An 18,390-nucleotide genomic window follows, 5' to 3' on the forward strand; every position below is an offset into this window, starting at 1 on the left:
ATGTCTGAATCTTAACATGTTTGGTTCTGGTTACTACTTGGATGGGAGACTGCCTGAGAATAATACCAGGTGCTGTAAGCTTTAGGGTTTTCGTCCCTATTTATATAATGTACTGGAGATTACAGTGGCTGATCTTTAAATAGCCCTCTCTCTGCAGCAGCCTTCGCTTACGGCCATACCTGGCTATGCCTGGTTAGTACTTGGATGGGAAACCGCCTGGGAATACCAGGTGCTGAAAGCTTTTTGGAAATTTTTCACATTTTTTACTTTTTGGAATTTTTTCACTAATTATATAATAATCGTGCAAAAAAAAAAAAAAAAGAGTCAATGCCCGATGTCTGAATCTTAACATGTTTGGTTCTGGTTACTACTTGGATGGGAGACTGCCTGAGAATAATACCAGGTGCTTTAAGCTTTAGGGTTTTCGTCCCTATTTATATAATGTACTGGAGATTAGAGTGGCTGATCTTTAAATAGCCCTCTCTCTGCAGCAGCCTTCGCTTACGGCCATACCTGGCTATGCCTGGTTAGTACTTGGATGGGAAACCGCCTGGGAATACCAGGTGCTGAAAGCTTTTTGGAAATTTTGGAAAAAATTTTACTTTTTGGAATTTTTTCACTAATTATATAATAATCATGCAAAAAAAAAAAAAAAGAGTCAATGCCCGATGTCTGAATCTTAGCATGTTTGGTTCTGGTTACTACTTGGATGGGAGACCGCCTGGGATTGCCAGGTGCTGTAAGCTTTTGGGTTTTCGTCCCTATTTATATAATGTACTGGAGATTACAGTGGCTGATCTTTAATTAGCCCTCTCTTTGCAGCAGCTTTCGCTTACGGCCATACCAACCTGGCTATGCCCGATCTCGTCTGATCTCGGAAGCTAAGCAGGTTTGGGCCTGTTTAGTACTTGGATGGGAGACCGCCTGGGAATACCAGGTGCTGTAAGCTTTAGGGTTTTATTCCGAACTTATATAATGAACTGGAGATTAGAGTGTCTGATCTTTAAATAGCCCTCTCTTTGCAGCAGCTTTCGCTTACGGCCATACCAACCTGGCTATGCCTGATCTCGTCTGATCTCGGAAGCTAAGCAGGTTTGGGCTTGGTTAGTACTTGGATGGGAGACCGCCTGGGAATACCAGGTGCTGTAAGCTTTTTGGAAAATTTTCATTAGTTATGTAATAATCTTGGAAAAAAAAAAGAGTCAATGCCAGATCTCTGAATCTTAGAATGTTTGGTTCTGGTTATTACTTGGATGGGAGACTGCCTGAGAATAATACCAGGTGCTGTAAGCTTTTGGGTTTTCTTCCCTACTTATATATTGAAATGGAGATTAGAGTGGCTGATCTTTAAATAGCCCTCTCTCTGCAGCAGCCTTCGCTTACGGCCATACCTGGCTATGCCTGGTTAGTACTTGGATGGGAAACCGCCTGGGAATACCAGGTGCTGAAAGCTTTTTGGAAATTTTTCAAATTTTTTACTTTTTGGAATTTTTTCACTAATTATATAATAATCGTGCAAAAAAAAAAAAAAAGAGTCAATGCCCGATGTCTGAATCTTAACATGTTTGGTTCTGGTTACTACTTGGATGGGAGACTGCCTGAGAATAATACCAGGTGCTGTAAGCTTTAGGGTTTTCGTCCCTATTTATATAATGTACTGGAGATTAGAGTGGCTGATCTTTAAATAGCCCTCTCTCTGCAGCAGCCTTCGCTTACGGCCATACCTGGCTATGCCTGGTTAGTACTTGGATGGGAAACCGCCTGGGAATACCAGGTGCTGAAAGCTTTTTGGAAATTTTGGAAAAATTTTTACTTTTTGGAATTTTTTCACTAATTATATAATAATCATGCAAAAAAAAAAAAAAAGAGTCAATGCCCGATGTCTGAATCTTAGCATGTTTGGTTCTGGTTACTACTTGGATGGGAGACCGCCTGGGATTGCCAGGTGCTGTAAGCTTTTGGGTTTTCTTCCCTACTTATATATTGAACTGGAGATTAGAGTGGCTGATCTTTAAATAGCCCTCTCTCTGCAGCAGCCTTCGCTTACGGCCATACCTGGCTATGCCTGGTTAGTACTTGAATGGGAAACCGCCTGGGAATACCAGGTGCTGAAAGCTTTTTGGAAATTTTTCAAATTTTTTACTTTTTGGAATTTTTTCACTAATTATATAATAATCGTGCAAAAAAAAAAAAAAAAGAGTCAATGCCCGATGTCTGAATCTTAACATGTTTGGTTCTGGTTACTACTTGGATGGGAGACTGCCTGAGAATAATACCAGGTGCTGTAAGCTTTAGGGTTTTCGTCCCTATTTATATAATGTACTGGAGATTAGAGTGGCTGATCTTTAAATAGCCCTCTCTCTGCAGCAGCCTTCGCTTACGGCCATACCTGGCTATGCCTGGTTAGTACTTGGATGGGAAACCGCCTGGGAATACCAGGTGCTGAAAGCTTTTTGGAAATTTTGGAAAAATTTTTACTTTTTGGAATTTTTTCACTAATTATATAATAATCATGCAAAAAAAAAAAAAAAGAGTCAATGCCCGATGTCTGAATCTTAGCATGTTTGGTTCTGGTTACTACTTGGATGGGAGACCGCCTGGGATTGCCAGGTGCTGTAAGCTTTTGGGTTTTCTTCCCTACTTATATATTGAACTGGAGATTAGAGTGGCTGATCTTTAAATAGCCCTCTCTCTGCAGCAGCCTTCGCTTACGGCCATACCTGGCTATGCCTGGTTAGTACTTGGATGGGAAACCGCCTGGGAATACCAGGTGCTGAAAGCTTTTTGGAAATTTTTCAAATTTTTTTACTTTTTGGAATTTTTTCACTAATTATATAATAATCGTGCAAAAAAAAAAAAAAGAGTCAATGCCCGATGTCTGAATCTTAACATGTTTGGTTCTGGTTACTACTTGGATGGGAGACCGCCTGGGATTGCCAGGTGCTGTAAGCTTTAGGGTTTTCGTTCCTATTTATATAATGTACTGGAGATTACAGTGGCTGATCTTTAATTAGCCCTCTCTTTGCAGCAGCTTTCGCTTACGGCCATACCAACCTGGCTATTCCCGATCTCGTCTGATCTCGGAAGCTAAGCAGGTTTGGGCCTGGTTAGTACTTGGATGGGAGACCGCCTGGGAATACCAGGTGCTGTAAGCTTTTGGGTTTTATTCCGAACTTATATAATGAACTGGAGATTAGAGTGTCTGATCTTTAAATAGCCCTCTCTTTGCAGAAGCTTTCGCTTACGGCCATACCAACCTGGCTATGCCTGATCTCGTCTGATCTCGGAAGCTATGCAGGTTTGGGCTTGGTTAGTACTTGGATGGGAGACCGCCTGGGAATACCAGGTGCTGTAAGCTTTTTGGAAAATTTTCTTTAGTTATGTAATAATCTTGAAAAAAAAAAAAAAGAGTCAATGCCCGATGTCTGAATCTTAGCATGTTTGGTTCTGGTTACTACTTGGATGGGAGACCGCCTGGGATTGCCAGGTGCTGTAAGCTTTAGGGTTTTCGTCCCTATTTATATAATGTACTGGAGATTACAGTGGCTGATCTTTAATTAGCCCTCTCTTTGCAGCAGCTTTCGCTTACGGCCATACCAACCTGGCTATGCCCGATCTCGTCTGATCTCGGAAGCTAAGCAGGTTTGGGCCTGGTTAGTACTTGGATGGGAGACCGCCTGGGAATACCAGGTGCTGTAAGCTTTTTGGAAAATTTTCATTAGTTATGTAATAATCTTGAAAAAAAAAAAGAGTCAATGCCAGATCTCTGAATCTTAGAATGTTTGGTTCTGGTTATTACTTGGATGGGAGACTGCCTGAGAATAATACCAGGTGCTGTAAGCTTTTGGGTTTTCTTCCCTACTTATATATTGAACTGGAGATTAGAGTGGCTGATCTTTAAATAGCCCTCTCTCTGCAGCAGCCTTCGCTTACGGCCATACCTGGCTATGCCTGGTTAGTACTTGGATGGGAAACCGCCTGGGAATACCAGGTGCTGAAAGCTTTTTGGAAATTTTTCAAATTTTTTTACTTTTTGGAATTTTTTCACTAATTATATAATAATCGTGCAAAAAAAAAAAAAAGAGTCAATGCCCGATGTCTGAATCTTAACATGTTTGGTTCTGGTTACTACTTGGATGGGAGACCGCCTGGGATTGCCAGGTGCTGTAAGCTTTAGGGTTTTCGTTCCTATTTATATAATGTACTGGAGATTACAGTGGCTGATCTTTAATTAGCCCTCTCTTTGCAGCAGCTTTCGCTTACGGCCATACCAACCTGGCTATTCCCGATCTCGTCTGATCTCGGAAGCTAAGCAGGTTTGGGCCTGGTTAGTACTTGGATGGGAGACCGCCTGGGAATACCAGGTGCTGTAAGCTTTTGGGTTTTATTCCGAACTTATATAATGAACTGGAGATTAGAGTGTCTGATCTTTAAATAGCCCTCTCTTTGCAGAAGCTTTCGCTTACGGCCATACCAACCTGGCTATGCCTGATCTCGTCTGATCTCGGAAGCTATGCAGGTTTGGGCTTGGTTAGTACTTGGATGGGAGACCGCCTGGGAATACCAGGTGCTGTAAGCTTTTTGGAAAATTTTCTTTAGTTATGTAATAATCTTGAAAAAAAAAAAAAAGAGTCAATGCCCGATGTCTGAATCTTAGCATGTTTGGTTCTGGTTACTACTTGGATGGGAGACCGCCTGGGATTGCCAGGTGCTGTAAGCTTTAGGGTTTTCGTCCCTATTTATATAATGTACTGGAGATTACAGTGGCTGATCTTTAATTAGCCCTCTCTTTGCAGCAGCTTTCGCTTACGGCCATACCAACCTGGCTATGCCCGATCTCGTCTGATCTCGGAAGCTAAGCAGGTTTGGGCCTGGTTAGTACTTGGATGGGAGACCGCCTGGGAATACCAGGTGCTGTAAGCTTTTTGGAAAATTTTCATTAGTTATGTAATAATCTTGAAAAAAAAAAAGAGTCAATGCCAGATCTCTGAATCTTAGAATGTTTGGTTCTGGTTATTACTTGGATGGGAGACTGCCTGAGAATAATACCAGGTGCTGTAAGCTTTTGGGTTTTCTTCCCTACTTATATATTGAACTGGAGATTAGAGTGGCTGATCTTTAAATAGCCCTCTCTCTGCAGCAGCCTTCGCTTACGGCCATACCTGGCTATGCCTGGTTAGTACTTGGATGGGAAACCGCCTGGGAATACCAGGTGCTGAAAGCTTTTTGGAAATTTTTCAAATTTTTTTACTTTTTGGAATTTTTTCACTAATTATATAATAATCGTGCAAAAAAAAAAAAAAAAAAAAAAAAGAGTCAATGCCCGATGTCTGAATCTTAGCATGTTTGGTTCTGTTTACTACTTGGATGGGAGACCGCCTGGGATTGCCAGGTGCTGTAAGCTTTAGGGTTTTCGTCCCTATTTATATAATGTACTGGAGATTACAGTGGCTGATCTTTAATTAGCCCTCTCTTTGCAGCAGCTTTCGCTTACGGCCATACCAACCTGGCTATGCCCGATCTCGTCTGATCTCGGAAGCTAAGCAGGTTTGGGCCTGGTTAGTACTTGGATGGGAGACCGCCTGGGAATACCAGGTGCTGTAAGCTTTTGGGTTTTATTCCGAACTTATATAATGAACTGGAGATTAGAGTGTCTGATCTTTAAATAGCCATCTCTTTGCAGCAGCTTTCGCTTACGGCCATACCAACCTGGCTATGCCTGATCTCGTCTGATCTCGGAAGCTAAGCAGGTTTGGGCTTGGTTAGTACTTGGATGGGAGACCGCCTGGGAATACCAGGTGCTGTAAGCTTTTTGGAAAATTTTCTTTAGTTATGTAATAATCTTGAAAAAAAAAAAAAAGAGTCAATGCCCGATGTCTGAATCTTAGCATGTTTGGTTCTGGTTACTACTTGGATGGGAGACCGCCTGGGATTGCCAGGTGCTGTAAGCTTTAGGGTTTTCGTCCCTATTTATATAATGTACTGGAGATTACAGTGGCTGATCTTTAATTAGCCCTCTCTTTGCAGCAGCTTTCGCTTACGGCCATACCAACCTGGCTATGCCCGATCTCGTCTGATCTCGGAAGCTAAGCAGGTTTGGGCCTGGTTAGTACTTGGATGGGAGACCGCCTGGGAATACCAGGTGCTGTAAGCTTTTGGGTTTCATTCCGAACTTATATAATGAACTGGAGATTAGAGTGTCTGATCTTTAAATAGCCCTCTCTTTGCAGCAGCTTTCGCTTAAGGCCATACCAACCTGGCTATGCCTGATCTCGTCTGATCTCGGAAGCTAAGCAGGTTTGGGCTTGGTTAGTACTTGGATGGGAGACCGCCTGGGAATACCAGGTGCTGTAAGCTTTTTGGAAAATTTTCATTAGTTATGTAATAATCTTGAAAAAAAAAAAAAGAGTCAATGCGAGATCTCTGAATCTTAGAATGTTTGGTTCTGGTTATTACTTGGATGGGAGATTGCCTGAGAATAATACCAGGTGCTGTAAGCTTTTGGGTTTTCTTCCCTACTTATATATTGAACTGGAGATTAGAGTGGCTGATCTTTAAATAGCCCTCTCTCTGCAGCAGCCTTCGCTTACGGCCATACCTGGCTATGCCTGGTTAGTACTTGGATGGGAAACCGCCTGGGAATACCAGGTGCTGAAAGCTTTTTGGAAATTTTTCAAATTTTTTACTTTTTGGAATTTTTTCACTAATTATATAATAATCGTGCAAAAAAAAAAAAAAAAGAGTCAATGCCCGATGTCTGAATCTTAACATGTTTGGTTCTGGTTACTACTTGGATGGGAGACTGCCTGAGAATAATACCAGGTGCTGTAAGCTTTAGGGTTTTCGTCCCTATTTATATAATGTACTGGAGATTAGAGTGGCTGATCTTTAAATAGCCCTCTCTCTGCAGCAGCCTTCGCTTACGGCCATACCTGGCTATGCCTGGTTAGTACTTGGATGGGAAACCGCCTGGGAATACCAGGTGCTGAAAGCTTTTTGGAAATTTTGGAAAAATTTTTACTTTTTGGAATTTTTTCACTAATTATATAATAATCATGCAAAAAAAAAAAAAAAGAGTCAATGCCCGATGTCTGAATCTTAGCATGTATGGTTCTGGTTACTACTTGGATGGGAGACCGCCTGGGATTGCCAGGTGCTGTAAGCTTTTGGGTTTTCTTCCCTACTTATATATTGAACTGGAGATTAGAGTGGCTGATCTTTAAATAGCCCTCTCTCTGCAGCAGCCTTCGCTTACGGCCATACCTGGCTATGCCTGGTTAGTACTTGGATGGGAAACCGCCTGGGAATACCAGGTGCTGAAAGCTTTTTGGAAATTTTTCAAATTTTTTACTTTTTGGAATTTTTTCACTAATTATATAATAAACGTGCAAAAAAAAAAAAAAAAGAGTCAATGCCCGATGTCTGAATCTTAACATGTTTGGTTCTGGTTACTACTTGGATGGGAGACTGCCTGAGAATAATACCAGGTGCTGTAAGCTTTAGGGTTTTCGTCCCTATTTATATAATGTACTGGAGATTAGAGTGGCTGATCTTTAAATAGCCCTCTCTCTGCAGCAGCCTTCGCTTACGGCCATACCTGGCTATGCCTGGTTAGTACTTGGATGGGAAACCGCCTGGGAATACCAGGTGCTGAAAGCTTTTTGGAAATTTTGGAAAAAATTTTACTTTTTGGAATTTTTTCACTAATTATATAATAATCATGCAAAAAAAAAAAAAAAGAGTCAATGCCCGATGTCTGAATCTTAGCATGTTTGGTTCTGGTTACTACTTGGATGGGAGACCGCCTGGGATTGCCAGGTGCTGTAAGCTTTTGGGTTTTCTTCCCTACTTATATATTGAACTGGAGATTAGAGTGGCTGATCTTTAAATAGCCCTCTCTCTGCAGCAGCCTTCGCTTACGGCCATACCTGGCTATGCCTGGTTAGTACTTGGATGGGAAACCGCCTGGGAATACCAGGTGCTGAAAGCTTTTTGGAAATTTTTCAAATTTTTTTACTTTTTGGAATTTTTTCACTAATTATATAATAATCGTGCAAAAAAAAAAAAAAGAGTCAATGCCCGATGTCTGAATCTTAACATGTTTGGTTCTGGTTACTACTTGGATGGGAGACCGCCTGGGATTGCCAGGTGCTGTAAGCTTTAGGGTTTTCGTTCCTATTTATATAATGTACTGGAGATTACAGTGGCTGATCTTTAATTAGCCCTCTCTTTGCAGCAGCTTTCGCTTACGGCCATACCAACCTGGCTATGCCCGATCTCGTCTGATCTCGGAAGCTAAGCAGGTTTGGGCCTGGTTAGTACTTGGATGGGAGACCGCCTGGGAATACCAGGTGCTGTAAGCTTTTGGGTTTTATTCCGAACTTATATAATGAACTGGAGATTAGAGTGTCTGATCTTTAAATAGCCCTCTCTTTGCAGCAGCTTTCGCTTACGGCCATACCAACCTGGCTATGCCTGATCTCGTCTGATCTCGGAAGCTAAGCAGGTTTGGGCTTGGTTAGTACTTGGATGGGAGACCGCCTGGGAATACCAGGTGCTGTAAGCTTTTTGGAAAATTTTCTTTAGTTATGTAATAATCTTGAAAAAAAAAAAAAAGAGTCAATGCCCGATGTCTGAATCTTAGCATGTTTGGTTCTGGTTACTACTTGGATGGGAGACCGCCTGGGATTGCCAGGTGCTGTAAGCTTTAGGGTTTTCGTCCCTATTTATATAATGTACTGGAGATTACAGTGGCTGATCTTTAATTAGCCCTCTCTTTGCAGCAGCTTTCGCTTACGGCCATACCAACCTGGCTATGCCCGATCTCGTCTGATCTCGGAAGCTAAGCAGGTTTGGGCCTGGTTAGTACTTGGATGGGAGACCGCCTGGGAATACCAGGTGCTGTAAGCTTTTGGGTTTTATTCCGAACTTATATAATGAACTGGAGATTAGAGTGTCTGATCTTTAAATAGCCCTCTCTTTGCAGCAGCTTTAGCTTACGGCCATACCAACCTGGCTATGCCTGATCTCGTCTGATCTCGGAAGCTAAGCAGGTTTGGGCTTGGTTAGTACTTGGATGGGAGACCGCCTGGGAATACCAGGTGCTGTAAGCTTTTTGGAAAATTTTCTTTAGTTATGTAATAATCTTGAAAAAAAAAAAAAAGAGTCAATGCCCGATGTCTGAATCTTAGCATGTTTGGTTCTGGTTACTACTTGGATGGGAGACCGCCTGGGATTGCCAGGTGCTGTAAGCTTTTGGGTTTTCGTCCCTATTTATATAATGTACTGGAGATTACAGTGGCTGATCTTTAATTAGCCCTCTCTTTGCAGCAGCTTTCGCTTACGGCCATACCAACCTGGCTATGCCCGATCTCGTCTGATCTCGGAAGCTAAGCAGGTTTGGGCCTGGTTAGTACTTGGATGGGAGACCGCCTGGGAATACCAGGTGCTGTAAGCTTTTGGGTTTCATTCCGAACTTATATAATGAACTGGAGATTAGAGTGTCTGATCTTTAAATAGCCCTCTCTTTGCAGCAGCTTTCGCTTAAGGCCATACCAACCTGGCTATGCCTGATCTCGTCTGATCTCGGAAGCTAAGCAGGTTTGGGCTTGGTTAGTACTTGGATGGGAGACCGCCTGGGAATACCAGGTGCTGTAAGCTTTTTGGAAAATTTTCATTAGTTATGTAATAATCTTGAAAAAAAAAAAAAGAGTCAATGCCAGATCTCTGAATCTTAGAATGTTTGGTTCTGGTTATTACTTGGATGGGAGATTGCCTGAGAATAATACCAGGTGCTGTAAGCTTTTGGGTTTTCTTCCCTACTTATATATTGAACTGGAGATTAGAGTGGCTGATCTTTAAATAGCCCTCTCTCTGCAGCAGCCTTCGCTTACGGCCATACCTGGCTATGCCTGGTTAGTACTTGGATGGGAAACCGCCTGGGAATACCAGGTGCTGAAAGCTTTTTGGAAATTTTTCAAATTTTTTACTTTTTGGAATTTTTTCACTAATTATATAATGATCGTGCAAAAAAAAAAAAAAAAGAGTCAATGCCCGATGTCTGAATCTTAACATGTTTGGTTCTGGTTACTACTTGGATGGGAGACTGCCTGAGAATAATACCAGGTGCTGTAAGCTTTAGGGTTTTCGTCCCTATTTATATAATGTACTGGAGATTAGAGTGGCTGATCTTTAAATAGCCCTCTCTCTGCAGCAGCCTTCGCTTACGGCCATACCTGGCTATGCCTGGTTAGTACTTGGATGGGAAACCGCCTGGGAATACCAGGTGCTGAAAGCTTTTTGGAAATTTTGGAAAAATTTTTACTTTTTGGAATTTTTTCACTAATTATATAATAATCATGCAAAAAAAAAAAAAAGAGTCAATGCCCGATGTCTGAATCTTAGCATGTTTGGTTCTGGTTACTACTTGGATGGGAGACCGCTTGGGATTGCCAGGTGCTGTAAGCTTTTGGGTTTTCTTCCCTACTTATATATTGAACTGGAGATTAGAGTGGCTGATCTTTAAATAGCCCTCTCTCTGCAGCAGCCTTCGCTTACGGCCATACCTGGCTATGCCTGGTTAGTACTTGGATGGGAAACCGCCTGGGAATACCAGGTGCTGAAAGCTTTTTGGAAATTTTTCAAATTTTTTACTTTTTGGAATTTTTTCACTAATTATATAATAAACGTGCAAAAAAAAAAAAAAAAGAGTCAATGCCCGATGTCTGAATCTTAACATGTTTGGTTCTGGTTACTACTTGGATGGGAGACTGCCTGAGAATAATACCAGGTGCTGTAAGCTTTAGGGTTTTCGTCCCTATTTATATAATGTACTGGAGATTAGAGTGGCTGATCTTTAAATAGCCCTCTCTCTGCAGCAGCCTTCGCTTACGGCCATACCTGGCTATGCCTGGTTAGTACTTGGATGGGAAACCGCCTGGGAATACCAGGTGCTGAAAGCTTTTTGGAAATTTTGGAAAAAATTTTACTTTTTGGAATTTTTTCACTAATTATATAATAATCATGCAAAAAAAAAAAAAAAGAGTCAATGCCCGATGTCTGAATCTTAGCATGTTTGGTTCTGGTTACTACTTGGATGGGAGACCGCCTGGGATTGCCAGGTGCTGTAAGCTTTTGGGTTTTCTTCCCTACTTATATATTGAACTGGAGATTAGAGTGGCTGATCTTTAAATAGCCCTCTCTCTGCAGCAGCCTTCGCTTACGGCCATACCTGGCTATGCCTGGTTAGTACTTGGATGGGAAACCGCCTGGGAATACCAGGTGCTGAAAGCTTTTTGGAAATTTTTCAAATTTTTTTACTTTTTGGAATTTTTTCACTAATTATATAATAATCGTGCAAAAAAAAAAAAAAGAGTCAATGCCCGATGTCTGAATCTTAACATGTTTGGTTCTGGTTACTACTTGGATGGGAGACCGCCTGGGATTGCCAGGTGCTGTAAGCTTTAGGGTTTTCGTTCCTATTTATATAATGTACTGGAGATTACAGTGGCTGATCTTTAATTAGCCCTCTCTTTGCAGCAGCTTTCGCTTACGGCCATACCAACCTGGCTATGCCCGATCTCGTCTGATCTCGGAAGCTAAGCAGGTTTGGGCCTGGTTAGTACTTGGATGGGAGACCGCCTGGGAATACCAGGTGCTGTAAGCTTTTGGGTTTTATTCCGAACTTATATAATGAACTGGAGATTAGAGTGTCTGATCTTTAAATAGCCCTCTCTTTGCAGCAGCTTTCGCTTACGGCCATACCAACCTGGCTATGCCTGATCTCGTCTGATCTCGGAAGCTAAGCAGGTTTGGGCTTGGTTAGTACTTGGATGGGAGACCGCCTGGGAATACCAGGTGCTGTAAGCTTTTTGGAAAATTTTCTTTAGTTATGTAATAATCTTGAAAAAAAAAAAAAAGAGTCAATGCCCGATGTCTGAATCTTAGCATGTTTGGTTCTGGTTACTACTTGGATGGGAGACCGCCTGGGATTGCCAGGTGCTGTAAGCTTTAGGGTTTTCGTCCCTATTTATATAATGTACTGGAGATTACAGTGGCTGATCTTTAATTAGCCCTCTCTTTGCAGCAGCTTTCGCTTACGGCCATACCAACCTGGCTATGCCCGATCTCGTCTGATCTCGGAAGCTAAGCAGGTTTGGGCCTGGTTAGTACTTGGATGGGAGACCGCCTGGGAATACCAGGTGCTGTAAGCTTTTGGGTTTTATTCCGAACTTATATAATGAACTGGAGATTAGAGTGTCTGATCTTTAAATAGCCCTCTCTTTGCAGCAGCTTTAGCTTACGGCCATACCAACCTGAGGGCGCTAGAGAGCTACAGGAAGTGTTGGCTGCAGTTGGGAGAGGAAGGCTCTCCTCCATTTTGTGTTTTTCTATTTGTGGTTGTTTTGTTTGTTTTGTGAATCTGTGATTGTTTCTTTGGCATTTTTCTTTTTTGAAAGCCACCTAACAGCAGCATATCGCTGTCTGGAGGGTGGTTGATCTTTTTTTTCTCAAAAATGGACGGATTGTATGGTAACGACTCGGAACTGGCTGGAGAGACTCGAATGGCAAATGACAATGGACTGGCAGGAGGAACACGCACGGCAAGCGACACTGGACTGGCTGGAGGAACACGCATGGCAATCGACACTGGACTGGCTGGAGGAACAAGCATGGTAAACAACACTGGACTGGCTGGAGGAACACGCATGGTAAACGACACTAGAATGGCTGGAGGAACAAGTATGGCAAACGACAATGGACTGGCTGGAGGAACACGCACGGCAAATGACACTGGACTGGAGAAGCGACAAAGAGCTGGAAATGTAAAAGATCAAGAAGCAAGGAAAAGATTTGGTGAAAGAAAATATTTAAAGGAGGCAACAGTGATCGTGAGTACAGAGAATGTGATTGGTGTGAGAGGAGAGGATATAATTAAAGCAATCTCAGAAAAAATTGGAAGTGGAAAGGTGTTGGCTGTAAGACCCAGACAAGGCAAAGAATATGAACTGACATTGGAACAGGAAGAAATGTGTGACATTTTAATCAATGGATTGACAATAAAGGGAGTGGACTGTGAAGTAAAAAAACTGCAAAATAAAGATTACGTTGTTTCCTTCATGCACCTGCCTGTCTACCTGGAGGATAAGGAAATTGTAAACAAATTGGAAGGATGGGGGGTTTCCCCCATATCTAAAATCAAAAGAAGGTGCTATCCGGACACTGACATCGAAGACGGCACAAGGTTTGTAAAGGTGAGGTTCCCCAAAGAAGTGGCATCACTCCCTTACAGCACTAAGATTGAAACAGCTGAAGGCCCCCAGTACTTTAGGGTGATGCACAGCCACCAAGTGAAGACTTGTAGGCTGTGCATGAGCCCAGAACATCTACTGAAAGAGTGCCCAGAATTCAAGTGCCATAAATGTTTGGAAAGGGGACATTTTGCACGAGACTGCAATGCTGTCAGGTGTCCGGATTGCCAAGAAATTTTAAATAAATGTGAATGCTGGATGGAGGGGGTGGTAGGTGGAAGGAAAGAACAGGTGGACAGACAGGTGCATGAAGAAAACAATGATGAAGGACATTGTGATGAAAGACATGAAGAAGACAAATTACAACCAAAGGAAACAGAGGAAGGAACAAACAACAGACAGAAAGGAGAAGGAGAAAAAGAAAAAGAAAATAACAATGAACAAATAAGAGAAGAGGACACACAAATTACACCGATGGACATATCTTCAATTCATGGACAAAAAGGAAAAGAACAAGACAAAGAAACTGATAACGAAGGAGAAATTAGTATGGAGGAGGATGAGAAGGAAAAGGCGGAGAGGGGAAAAATACGAAGAAGATCGCTAAAGGTAAAGCCAAATATAGAAAGTTCAAGAAAAAAAGTGAAATGTTTAAATAGGTTTGAGGTGTTAAAGGAATTGGAGGAGAAAGACTGAGAATGATGGGTTTTAGATATTTATTATTTTTCTTTTTAATGGTTTTAAGTGTTGTGACTTTTAATGCAAGAGGACTTTTGAACTTAAAGAAATTTGAAAATATAAAAGAAAAATGTAAAAGAGAAGACATTATTGTACTACAGGAAACAAACTGGAGAGAAAATGTAATGAATGAATATAAAAAGAGATGGGGAGGAGGGATTTTGTACAATAATGGAGATGGGAGGTTTGGGAGAGGTGTGGCTTTTTTAATGAAGGATGATGTTTTTAAAGCAAGTCAAATTTTATACAAAGATACGATGGGTAAATGTATGGTTGTAGAGACAAAACATGAAGGAAGGGAATTGATTTTAGTAAATGTACATGCACCAACGGAGGAGAAGGAAAAGAAAGAGTTTTTTTATGTTTTAAGTAGTTTTGTAAAGAAGTATAAAGAAATAATAATGATGGGGGATTTTAATACGGTTTTTAGTAAACAAGACATGGCAGATGGAATGGTTTTTAAAACTGACAAAGGGAGAAAAGAATTAAAAGCTTTAATGGCAGAAAATAATATGATAGATGTGTGGAGAGAAAGAAATGAAAAGAAAAAAGAGTTTTCAAGAAGGCAAATAGTGGGGCAGTTTGTGTGTGAAACAAGAATTGATTTTATTTTATGTACAAGAAATGTGGAGAATTTTATAGAAAATATTAAGTATGAAGAAACAAGTTTTAGCGATCACAAGTTCTTATTTTTTAAATTGGATTGGAATAAAGTGCAAAGAGGGCCAGGAATATGGGTTTTAAATACAAAAATGTTAGAAAATGAAGACTATGTATTAAAGGTTAAAGAAATTATAGAAAAAGAAAAGGAAAATGAAATGTATGAAGAAGATAAGAGAATTTGGTGGGAGAATGTAAAGTTTTTAATAAAAAAATTCTCAATTAAGTATTGTAGCATAATACGCAAATGCAAAAGATACAACGAAAAAAAAATAAAGGAATGTTTGGAAGCGGAATTGAATAAAGAAAATAAAGATATACAAAAGATAAAGGAAATGGATGAAAAACTGAAGGAAATAGAGGAAAAAGAATATGAGGGGGCGAGGTTAAGGAGCAAAGCTAAATATACTGTGGAGGGAGAAAAGTGCACAAAGTTTTTTTTTGATTTGGAAAAAAAGAGAGGGAAAGCTGAAACAATAAAACAGGTAAGAGGGAAAAATGGGGAAGTTGTAGAGGGGAATGAAAAGATTTTAGAAGAAATAAAGAATTTTTATGAAGATCTTTTTAGTGCCAGGGGTGTAGAAGAAAACGAAAAAATTGAATTGTTGAATCGAATAAAAGTAAAAGTGAGTAAGGAAGATAAAAAAGAATGCGATCAAAAAATTGGTGAAGAAGAGATTGAAAGAGCAATACAGCAGCTGAATAAACAGAAAAGTCCAGGAATAGATGGTTTGGGAAGTGAATTTTATATATGTTTTAAAGAGATTTTAACCAAGATTTTAAAGGAAGTTTTTAGTGAGATTTTTGAAAAAGAAGAAGTTAATGAAAGAATGGGGATGGGGATAACAAAACTGATATATAAAAGGAAAGGAGAAAAGGTAGATTTAAAAAACTATAGGCCGATCACAATGCTTAACACAGATTTTAAGATTTTATCAAAGGTTTTAGCAAACAGGTTAAAGGAAGTAATGCCAAGTATAATCGAAACAAACCAAGCATACGGAGTAAAAGGAAGGGATATAGCGGATATAACAATGAGTATAAGAGACACAATATGGTATATGAAAGAACTAAATGAAGATGGTTACATAATTAGTCTAGATTTTGAAAAAGCATTTGATCGGGTTGAACACGAGTATTTATTTGATGTTTTAAAGAAATTTGGTTTTGGGGGAGATTTTATCAAATATATTGAGATTTTATATAAGGGCGCTTTAACGAGAATAAAGTGTAATGGGTTTTTAACAGAATGTTTTAAAATCACAAGATCGATAAGACAGGGTTGTCCGCTTTCGGCATTATTATATTCACTTGTATCGGAACCGTTAGGATTGGCCATAAAACAAAAAGAAGGAATAATTGGAATTGAAATTGAGGAAAATAAGGCTGAGGGAAAGGTTTTTCAATATGCTGATGACACAACGATAATAGTAAAAGGAAAGGAGAGCATCAAAGAAGTTATGAATGTTGTAGAGGAATATTGTAAAGGATCTGGGAGTAAAGTAAATGAAGAAAAGACGGTATATATGAGATTTGGTAAAGCAATGGTTTTAAAGGATAGTTTTAATTTTAAGGAAGTGGAAGAAATTAGGATTTTAGGAATTTTAATGGGTAAAAATGAGATGAAAGTAAGAGATGAAATGTGGGTGGAACTAGTAACAGGAATAGAGAGAAGGTTAAATTTTTGGAAATTAAGAACTTTAAACTTAAAAGGGAAGGTTTTAGTATTGAATGTTTTAATGGTGTCTAAGCTATGGAATGTTTTATATGTGTCGCATATGCCAATGTGGACAGAAAAGAGGTTGAAGAAATGTTTTCTTGACTTTTTATGGGAGGGGAAGCCAGCAAGAATAGCTTTTAATACGATTTTAGGGGCGGTAGAGAAGGGGGGTTTAGGTTTAATAGATGTGGAACAGAGGAAAAATAGTTTGAGAGTGAAAGTAGTGAAGAAATACCTACAAGATGAGGACAAACCAGAGTGGAAAAAGACGATGAAATATTTTTTAAACAAATGTGGGGATCTTAACATGGGGGATGGAATTTTATGGATGAAAACGAAGAATTGGATGACAGAAAATTTACCAGAGTTTTATAGAGGAATTTTAAGTGCTTGGGGAAAATTTTTAGATAAAGTTGAGTTTGATCCACATGGGAGAGAACACATTTTAAATCAACCTCTGTTCTTAAACCAAAACATTTTAAAACAAGACAAAGGGATTTTTTTAAAGAAATGGATGGAAGTGGGGATAACAAGAGTGAGAGATGTATTGTATGAATTTAAAGAAGGTTTTTTACCGACACAATTTATTGTAGATGCAATGGAGGAGGCAAAAGAGGATTACAGTGAACAAGACATAAAAAATAAATATGAAATCATTAAAAGCGCAATACCCAAAGAGTGGATTAAAAGAATAGAATGTATGGAAGAAGAGCCAAAAGAGAAATGTATTTACGTGAAATTAGGGGAAAAACTGTATGATTTTAAGGAATGTACTCTGAAAATGATTTATTGTTCTTTTAGAGATGGTGTTTTTAAAGAGCCTATTGCAAATGGATACTGGATGCAGAAATTCAAAGATTTAAAAAAAGAGTATATATGGAGAAACATGACAGGGAAGTGTGTGGAAACTAAATTGGGATGTTTGGAGTATTTTATAAGGCATAAAGTGGTTTTTACTGAGATTATTTTAAATAAAATAGGAAGGGAAGAAAATGCTCTGTGTAAAGTGTGCCAGGAAAAGGAAGAGGGGATTTTACATATGTTTTTATATTGTAGAGAACTGGAGGAGTTTTTAAGAAAATGTAAATGTTTAATTAAAGATGTGACTGAAGACTGGGATGAAAATGTAATGGAATGGAACAGAGTGGTGATGTTTGGTTGGGAAAAAAAGTGTCAAAACAAAAATTTTATTAATCTGTGTGTAATGCTAATGAAAAGTGCAATATGGGAGAGAAGAACTGTGGCTAAAAAGGAAATCATTGTGTTGGATGTTTGGACTGTGTTTAAAAGGAAAACCGAATTATATATTGAAAGGCTGTATGTGTATTTTAAAGGTGTAAATATGTTGGATTATTTTTATGATGTTTTTACCACAAAAGTTTATTGTGTTTTAAATGATTTAATGTGGAAGCTGCCAGGAAGTGAAGGACATTTTTAAATTATCTATGTAAAGAAAAGATGTGTAATGTAGAGATGTGTATAGAAGAAATGCTGTATTTTCTATTGCTTGTGTTTAATCTATTGTACTTTATTTGAAATTTCTTTAATAAAAAAAAAAAAAAAAAAAAGGCTATGCCCGATCTCGTCTGATCTCGGAAGCTAAGCAGGTTTGGGCCTGGTTAGTACTTGGATGGGAGACCGCCTGGGAATACCAGGTGCTGTAATCTTTTGGGTTTGATTCCGAACTTATATAATGAACTGGAGATTAGAGTGTCTGATCTTTAAATAGCCCTCTCTTTGCAGTAGCTTTCGCTTACGGCCATACCAACCTGGCTATGCCTGATCTCGTCTGATCTCGGAAGCTAAGCAGGTTTGGGCTTGGTTAGTACTTGGATGGGAGACCGCCTGGGAATACCAGGTGCTGTAAGCTTTTTGAAAAAATTTTAATTAGTTATGTAATAATCTTGAAAAAAAAAAAAAGAGTCAATGCCAGATCTCTGAATCTTAGAATGTTTGGTTCGGGTTATTACTTGGATGGGAGACTGCCTGAGAATAATACCAGGTGCTGTAAGCTTTTGGGTT

At 39.7% G+C, this 18,390-nt stretch overlaps 22 non-coding genes across 22 annotated transcripts; all 22 read left to right on the forward strand.

Moving 5' to 3' along the window:
* The first annotated feature begins 830 nt into the window (after positions 1–830).
* Positions 831–949, forward strand: LOC132137794 (5S ribosomal RNA). Its single transcript, XR_009432115.1, has one exon. It is a non-coding gene; the product is annotated as a 5S ribosomal RNA (ribosomal RNA).
* An 84-nt stretch (positions 950–1,033) lies between these two features.
* LOC132138289 (5S ribosomal RNA) lies at positions 1,034–1,152 on the forward strand. The gene has a single exon (XR_009432588.1). It is a non-coding gene; the product is annotated as a 5S ribosomal RNA (ribosomal RNA).
* A 1,884-nt stretch (positions 1,153–3,036) lies between these two features.
* LOC132137680 (5S ribosomal RNA) lies at positions 3,037–3,155 on the forward strand. The gene has a single exon (XR_009432007.1). It is a non-coding gene; the product is annotated as a 5S ribosomal RNA (ribosomal RNA).
* An 84-nt stretch (positions 3,156–3,239) lies between these two features.
* Positions 3,240–3,358, forward strand: LOC132138683 (5S ribosomal RNA). The gene has a single exon (XR_009432967.1). It is a non-coding gene; the product is annotated as a 5S ribosomal RNA (ribosomal RNA).
* A 225-nt stretch (positions 3,359–3,583) lies between these two features.
* LOC132137629 (5S ribosomal RNA) lies at positions 3,584–3,702 on the forward strand. Its single transcript, XR_009431954.1, has one exon. It is a non-coding gene; the product is annotated as a 5S ribosomal RNA (ribosomal RNA).
* Positions 3,703–4,257: 555 nt separating this feature from the next.
* LOC132137681 (5S ribosomal RNA) lies at positions 4,258–4,376 on the forward strand. Its single transcript, XR_009432008.1, has one exon. It is a non-coding gene; the product is annotated as a 5S ribosomal RNA (ribosomal RNA).
* Positions 4,377–4,460: 84 nt separating this feature from the next.
* On the forward strand, positions 4,461–4,579 carry LOC132138684 (5S ribosomal RNA). Its single transcript, XR_009432968.1, has one exon. It is a non-coding gene; the product is annotated as a 5S ribosomal RNA (ribosomal RNA).
* A 225-nt stretch (positions 4,580–4,804) lies between these two features.
* Positions 4,805–4,923, forward strand: LOC132137630 (5S ribosomal RNA). Its single transcript, XR_009431955.1, has one exon. It is a non-coding gene; the product is annotated as a 5S ribosomal RNA (ribosomal RNA).
* Positions 4,924–5,488: 565 nt separating this feature from the next.
* LOC132137631 (5S ribosomal RNA) lies at positions 5,489–5,607 on the forward strand. The gene has a single exon (XR_009431956.1). It is a non-coding gene; the product is annotated as a 5S ribosomal RNA (ribosomal RNA).
* Positions 5,608–5,691: 84 nt separating this feature from the next.
* Positions 5,692–5,810, forward strand: LOC132138290 (5S ribosomal RNA). Its single transcript, XR_009432589.1, has one exon. It is a non-coding gene; the product is annotated as a 5S ribosomal RNA (ribosomal RNA).
* A 225-nt stretch (positions 5,811–6,035) lies between these two features.
* LOC132137632 (5S ribosomal RNA) lies at positions 6,036–6,154 on the forward strand. The gene has a single exon (XR_009431957.1). It is a non-coding gene; the product is annotated as a 5S ribosomal RNA (ribosomal RNA).
* An 84-nt stretch (positions 6,155–6,238) lies between these two features.
* Positions 6,239–6,357, forward strand: LOC132138697 (5S ribosomal RNA). The gene has a single exon (XR_009432981.1). It is a non-coding gene; the product is annotated as a 5S ribosomal RNA (ribosomal RNA).
* Positions 6,358–8,244: 1,887 nt separating this feature from the next.
* LOC132137634 (5S ribosomal RNA) lies at positions 8,245–8,363 on the forward strand. Its single transcript, XR_009431959.1, has one exon. It is a non-coding gene; the product is annotated as a 5S ribosomal RNA (ribosomal RNA).
* An 84-nt stretch (positions 8,364–8,447) lies between these two features.
* On the forward strand, positions 8,448–8,566 carry LOC132138291 (5S ribosomal RNA). The gene has a single exon (XR_009432590.1). It is a non-coding gene; the product is annotated as a 5S ribosomal RNA (ribosomal RNA).
* Positions 8,567–8,791: 225 nt separating this feature from the next.
* LOC132137635 (5S ribosomal RNA) lies at positions 8,792–8,910 on the forward strand. Its single transcript, XR_009431960.1, has one exon. It is a non-coding gene; the product is annotated as a 5S ribosomal RNA (ribosomal RNA).
* Positions 8,911–8,994: 84 nt separating this feature from the next.
* LOC132138292 (5S ribosomal RNA) lies at positions 8,995–9,113 on the forward strand. Its single transcript, XR_009432591.1, has one exon. It is a non-coding gene; the product is annotated as a 5S ribosomal RNA (ribosomal RNA).
* A 225-nt stretch (positions 9,114–9,338) lies between these two features.
* Positions 9,339–9,457, forward strand: LOC132137636 (5S ribosomal RNA). Its single transcript, XR_009431961.1, has one exon. It is a non-coding gene; the product is annotated as a 5S ribosomal RNA (ribosomal RNA).
* An 84-nt stretch (positions 9,458–9,541) lies between these two features.
* Positions 9,542–9,660, forward strand: LOC132138698 (5S ribosomal RNA). Its single transcript, XR_009432982.1, has one exon. It is a non-coding gene; the product is annotated as a 5S ribosomal RNA (ribosomal RNA).
* Positions 9,661–11,546: 1,886 nt separating this feature from the next.
* Positions 11,547–11,665, forward strand: LOC132137637 (5S ribosomal RNA). Its single transcript, XR_009431962.1, has one exon. It is a non-coding gene; the product is annotated as a 5S ribosomal RNA (ribosomal RNA).
* Positions 11,666–11,749: 84 nt separating this feature from the next.
* Positions 11,750–11,868, forward strand: LOC132138293 (5S ribosomal RNA). Its single transcript, XR_009432592.1, has one exon. It is a non-coding gene; the product is annotated as a 5S ribosomal RNA (ribosomal RNA).
* Positions 11,869–12,093: 225 nt separating this feature from the next.
* LOC132137638 (5S ribosomal RNA) lies at positions 12,094–12,212 on the forward strand. Its single transcript, XR_009431963.1, has one exon. It is a non-coding gene; the product is annotated as a 5S ribosomal RNA (ribosomal RNA).
* Positions 12,213–18,119: 5,907 nt separating this feature from the next.
* Positions 18,120–18,238, forward strand: LOC132138294 (5S ribosomal RNA). The gene has a single exon (XR_009432593.1). It is a non-coding gene; the product is annotated as a 5S ribosomal RNA (ribosomal RNA).
* The last annotated feature ends 152 nt before the right edge of the window (positions 18,239–18,390 follow it).

Source organism: Carassius carassius, unplaced genomic scaffold (genome assembly GCF_963082965.1).
Source record: "Carassius carassius unplaced genomic scaffold, fCarCar2.1 SCAFFOLD_57, whole genome shotgun sequence".
Taxonomy (NCBI): domain Eukaryota; kingdom Metazoa; phylum Chordata; class Actinopteri; order Cypriniformes; family Cyprinidae; genus Carassius; species Carassius carassius.